Genomic DNA, 6,757 nt, shown 5'->3' with positions numbered 1-6,757 from the left:
AGAAATTAAATTTAAAAAACAAACATAAGTAAGGTGACATAAACTTCTGGGGGCTTGTCCCAGCACATTCCACTCTAATTTACAACCTTGGAACACTACTTTCAGGAAGACTCTTTTGCACTAGTAACAAGCGTTGAGAACGTAATAATGCTGCCGCCTTGTGGTTGTTTCCCATAACAGCAGCTTTAAACCAAGTGCTAATGGTTGCTTAATAGTCACAAGGACTGCAGGGCTGTAAATGACACCTGCCCTCAACAAATGCCCTGGGGTAGGGAATAGGCAAGAAAATTCTACACATTACAACTTTTTCAAGAAGTCAATACGAAGAGGGAAGTTGTAGTCACTCTTTAAAAAAGAAGGAAAAGAAAAAAGAGGACATGCCTAAAGTTCAGTATAAGGAATTATTAGCCACATGCAAATCCAACGTGAAAACGTTTCAGCTCACACCAGTCAAATGACCATCAGCAAAAAGTCTACAAACTATAAATGCTAAGGGCTTTTAGAGAACTCTGTAATTTCTAGATGCTGGTGGAATGTAAAGTGGTAACAGCACTAACGAAAACTGAACGGAGCTGCTTTAAAACGTAAAAATTGAGCTACCATATGATGCGGCAGGGCACCTTTTGGGCCTATAACCTAAGACCACAAGAATCGGAAAGACAGAGGCAGGCAAATGTGCACTGCAGCAATACTGAAATAGCCAAGACATGGAAACACAAAAAAGGTCCATAATCAGATGAATGGACAAAGAAGAAGTGGTAATATGGACAGAATGGAATATCCGTCACGGAAAAAAATAAAAGAATGGCATATGCAGCACCACAGAGGAGCCTAGAGATAATCACACAACGTGAAGTAAGTCAGAATGAGAAAGACAAATGCCCTATGATGTCCCTTATGTTATCTGAAAATTCATAAAAATGAACATATTTCCATAGAGAAAGGCAATCTCAGATTGAGAAGACAAACTTATGGTTAAGCCAAAGAAAACGTGTGAGGAATGGATAAATTAGGATATTGGGGTTAACACACATATACTAATACATATAAAATATATAATCCCCAAAGACCTATGGAATACCAAGAGTGGTCTACTCAACACTCTGTAACAACCTACATGGAAAAGGACCCAAAGATCAATAAATATAGGTATATGTGTAAATGAACAAGATTCTGTACTCCTACAAAAAAAAAATTTTTTTCAATCAAATTTGCTCTGATAAAAACTACAACTTAAAGAGACAGACAAGAATTACGGAGGTTAAACTTATGGGGGTTTGTCCTGGCACATTCCACTCTAATCTGCAACCTAAAACCACAACTTGCAGCGAAGTTCTGTTTCCCTAGCAAGCAGAGTTGGCAACGTAGAAATCCTGCCACCCAAAAGCCGTTTCCTCAAACAGCAGCTTTAAATCTACTGCTAATGGTCACTAATATTCACAAGGACTGCAGGGCTGTAAATGACTCATGCCCTCAAAAAATGTCCTGGGGAAGGGAATGGCCAAAAGAATCCAAACGCAGCAAATTTTTCAAGAAGGCAGTTAGAAGTTGTACGTTTCGCTCAATCTTAAAAAAAAAGTGAAAAGGACACTGATAAACGCAAAACATCAGGAAATATGAGACGCATGCAAATCCAATCTACACAAAGGTATCACCTCACACCAGTCAGAATGACCATCAGCAAAAAGTCTACAAACAATAGATGTTGAAGAAGTTGTGGAGAATAGCGTAACCTCTCGGTCTAAGTGGGATGTAAACTGGTAACGGCCAATAATAGGAACAGAATGGCAGCGCATTTAAAGGTAAAAATTGAGTCACCATATGATCCGGAAGTCCCACTATTGGGCCTTTCACCTGTGAAAGTCAGAATCAAAAAGACACGGGATGGGGCTTCCCTGGTGGTGCAGTGGTTGAGAGTCTGCCTGCCAAGGCAGGGGCCACGGGTTCGATCCCTGGTCTGGGAGGATCCCGCATGCCGCGGAGCAATTGGGCCCGTGAGCCAAAGCTGCTGAGCCTGCGCATCTGGAGCCTGTGCTCCGCAGCGGGAGAGGCCGCGATGGTGGGAGGCCCGCGCACCGTGATGAGGAGTGGCCCCCACTTGCCGCAACTGGAGAAAGCCCTCGCACAGAAACAAGGAACCAGCACAGCCAAAAATAAATAAATAAATAAATTAATTAATTTAAAAAAAAATCTTAAAAAAAAAAAGACACGGGATGGAAAATCGTGTATTGCAGCAGTATTTACAATAGCCAAGACATGGAAGCAAACAAAATGTCCATCAACAGATAAATGGACACAGAAGAAGTGGTACACATACCGAATGGAAGAGTAGCCTCGGGAAAAAAATGAACAATGCCGTTTTCAGGACTACACATGAGCCTAGAAATAATCATATTAGCTTAAGTAAGTCAAGAGGGAATGATAAATATCCTATGATATCTTGTATACATGTTAGCCTAAGGTTGCTACCAATAAACATATTTTCACAGAAAAAGACACTCACAGACTTATAAAACAAACTAATGGTTAGCCAAAATGAAAGGTGGGAGGATGGATAAATTAGGACTATGGGGCTAACATAGATATACTAATGTATGTTAAATGTATATAAACATATAACATATAAACCATATGAATTATATACTCACCAATACATATAAAATATATAAAGACAAAACACCTACCAAATACCAAGGGAGGTCTACTCAACTTTCTGTAATAACATACAAGGTAACAGGATCCGAAGATGACCAGACATATGTATGAATCATTGAGCAGATTCTGTACAGCCAGAAAACCACAACACTCTAATCAAATTTACTCCGATAAGAAATAGAAATTAAATTTAAAAAACAAACATAAGTAAGGTGACATAAACTTCTGGGGGCTTGTCCCAGCACATTCCACTCTAATTTACAACCTTGGAACACTACTTTCAGGAAGACTCTTTTGCACTAGTAACAAGCATTGAGAACGTAATAATGCTGCCGCCTTGTGGTTGTTTCCCATAACAGCAGCTTTAAACCAAGTGCTAATGGTTGCTTAATAGTCACAAGGACTGCAGGGCTGTAAATGACACCTGCCCTCAACAAATGCCCTGGGGTAGGGAATAGGCAAGAAAATTCTACACATTACAACTTTTTCAAGAAGTCAATACGAAGAGGGAAGTTGTAGTCACTCTTTAAAAAAGAAGGAAAAGAAAAAAGAGGACATGCCTAAAGTTCAGTATAAGGAATTATTAGCCACATGCAAATCCAACGTGAAAACGTTTCAGCTCACACCAGTCAAATGACCATCAGCAAAAAGTCTACAAACTATAAATGCTAAGGGCTTTTAGAGAACTCTGTAATTTCTAGATGCTGGTGGAATGTAAAGTGGTAACAGCACTAACGAAAACTGAACGGAGCTGCTTTAAAACGTAAAAATTGAGCTACCATATGATGCGGCAGGGCACCTTTTGGGCCTATAACCTAAGACCACAAGAATCGGAAAGACAGAGGCAGGCAAATGTGCACTGCAGCAATACTGAAATAGCCAAGACATGGAAACACAAAAAAGGTCCATAATCAGATGAATGGACAAAGAAGAAGTGGTAATATGGACAGAATGGAATATCCGTCACGGAAAAAAATAAAAGAATGGCATATGCAGCACCACAGAGGAGCCTAGAGATAATCACACAACGTGAAGTAAGTCAGAATGAGAAAGACAAATGCCCTATGATGTCCCTTATGTTATCTGAAAATTCATAAAAATGAACATATTTCCATAGAGAAAGGCAATCTCAGATTGAGAAGACAAACTTATGGTTAAGCCAAAGAAAACGTGTGAGGAATGGATAAATTAGGATATTGGGGTTAACACACATATACTAATACATATAAAATATATAATCCCCAAAGACCTATGGAATACCAAGAGTGGTCTACTCAACACTCTGTAACAACCTACATGGAAAAGGACCCAAAGATCAATAAATATAGGTATATGTGTAAATGAACAAGATTCTGTACTCCTACAAAAAAAAAATTTTTTTCAATCAAATTTGCTCTGATAAAAACTACAACTTAAAGAGACAGACAAGAATTACGGAGGTTAAACTTATGGGGGTTTGTCCTGGCACATTCCACTCTAATCTGCAACCTAAAACCACAACTTGCAGCGAAGTTCTGTTTCCCTAGCAAGCAGAGTTGGCAACGTAGAAATCCTGCCACCCAAAAGCCGTTTCCTCAAACAGCAGCTTTAAATCTACTGCTAATGGTCACTAATATTCACAAGGACTGCAGGGCTGTAAATGACTCATGCCCTCAAAAAATGTCCTGGGGAAGGGAATGGCCAAAAAAATCCAAACGCAGCAAATTTTTCAAGAAGGCAGTTAGAAGTTGTACGTTTCGCTCAATCTTAAAAAAAAAGTGAAAAGGACACTGATAAACGCAAAACATCAGGAAATATGAGACGCATGCAAATCCAATCTACACAAAGGTATCACCTCACACCAGTCAGAATGACCATCAGCAAAAAGTCTACAAACAATAGATGTTGAAGAAGTTGTGGAGAATAGCGTAACCTCTCGGTCTAAGTGGGATGTAAACTGGTAACGGCCAATAATAGGAACAGAATGGCAGCGCATTTAAAGGTAAAAATTGAGTCACCATATGATCCGGAAGTCCCACTATTGGGCCTTTCACCTGTGAAAGTCAGAATCAAAAAGACACGGGATGGGGCTTCCCTGGTGGTGCAGTGGTTGAGAGTCTGCCTGCCAAGGCAGGGGCCACGGGTTCGATCCCTGGTCTGGGAGGATCCCGCATGCCGCAGAGCAATTGGGCCCGTGAGCCAAAGCTGCTGAGCCTGCGCATCTGGAGCCTGTGCTCCGCAGCGGGAGAGGCCGCGATGGTGGGAGGCCCGCGCACCGTGATGAGGAGTGGCCCCCACTTGCCGCAACTGGAGAAAGCCCTCGCACAGAAACAAGGAACCAGCACAGCCAAAAATAAATAAATAAATTCATTAATTAATTTAAAAAAAAATCTTAAAAAAAAAAAGACACGGGATGGAAAATCGTGTATTGCAGCAGTATTTACAATAGCCAAGACATGGAAGCAAACAAAATGTCCATCAACAGATAAATGGACACAGAAGAAGTGGTACACATACCGAATGGAAGAGTAGCCTCGGGAAAAAAATGAACAATGCCGTTTTCAGGACTACACATGAGCCTAGAAATAATCATATTAGCTTAAGTAAGTCAAGAGGGAATGATAAATATCCTATGATATCTTGTATACATGTTAGCCTAAGGTTGCTACCAATAAACATATTTTCACAGAAAAAGACACTCACAGACTTATAAAACAAACTAATGGTTAGCCAAAATGAAAGGTGGGAGGATGGATAAATTAGGACTATGGGGCTAACATAGATATACTAATGTATGTTAAATGTATATAAACATATAACATATAAACCATATGAATTATATACTCACCAATACATATAAAATATATAAAGACAAAACACCTACCAAATACCAAGGGAGGTCTACTCAACTTTCTGTAATAACATACAAGGTAACAGGATCCGAAGATGACCAGACATATGTATGAATCATTGAGCAGATTCTGTACAGCCAGAAAACCACAACACTCTAATCAAATTTACTCCGATAAGAAATAGAAATTAAATTTAAAAAACAAACATAAGTAAGGTGACATAAACTTCTGGGGGCTTGTCCCAGCACATTCCACTCTAATTTACAACCTTGGAACACTACTTTCAGGAAGACTCTTTTGCACTAGTAACAAGCGTTGAGAACGTAATAATGCTGCCGCCTTGTGGTTGTTTCCCATAACAGCAGCTTTAAACCAAGTGCTAATGGTTGCTTAATAGTCACAAGGACTGCAGGGCTGTAAATGACACCTGCCCTCAACAAATGCCCTGGGGTAGGGAATAGGCAAGAAAATTCTACACATTACAACTTTTTCAAGAAGTCAATACGAAGAGGGAAGTTGTAGTCACTCTTTAAAAAAGAAGGAAAAGAAAAAAGAGGACATGCCTAAAGTTCAGTATAAGGAATTATTAGCCACATGCAAATCCAACGTGAAAACGTTTCAGCTCACACCAGTCAAATGACCATCAGCAAAAAGTCTACAAACTATAAATGCTAAGGGCTTTTAGAGAACTCTGTAATTTCTAGATGCTGGTGGAATGTAAAGTGGTAACAGCACTAACGAAAACTGAACGGAGCTGCTTTAAAACGTAAAAATTGAGCTACCATATGATGCGGCAGGGCACCTTTTGGGCCTATAACCTAAGACCACAAGAATCGGAAAGACAGAGGCAGGCAAATGTGCACTGCAGCAATACTGAAATAGCCAAGACATGGAAACACAAAAAAGGTCCATAATCAGATGAATGGACAAAGAAGAAGTGGTAATATGGACAGAATGGAATATCCGTCACGGAAAAAAATAAAAGAATGGCATATGCAGCACCACAGAGGAGCCTAGAGATAATCACACAACGTGAAGTAAGTCAGAATGAGAAAGACAAATGCCCTATGATGTCCCTTATGTTATCTGAAAATTCATAAAAATGAACATATTTCCATAGAGAAAGGCAATCTCAGATTGAGAAGACAAACTTATGGTTAAGCCAAAGAAAACGTGTGAGGAATGGATAAATTAGGATATTGGGGTTAACACACATATACTAATACATATAAAATATATAATCCCCAAAGACCTATGGAATACCAAGAGTG

Source organism: Balaenoptera borealis, assembly GCF_965194805.1.
Source record: "Balaenoptera borealis genome assembly, contig: HAP1_SCAFFOLD_845, whole genome shotgun sequence".
NCBI classification, from domain to species: Eukaryota; Metazoa; Chordata; class Mammalia; order Artiodactyla; family Balaenopteridae; genus Balaenoptera; species Balaenoptera borealis.
The sequence above is the reverse complement of the archived record's forward strand: the minus strand, read 5'-3'. Positions refer to the sequence as shown.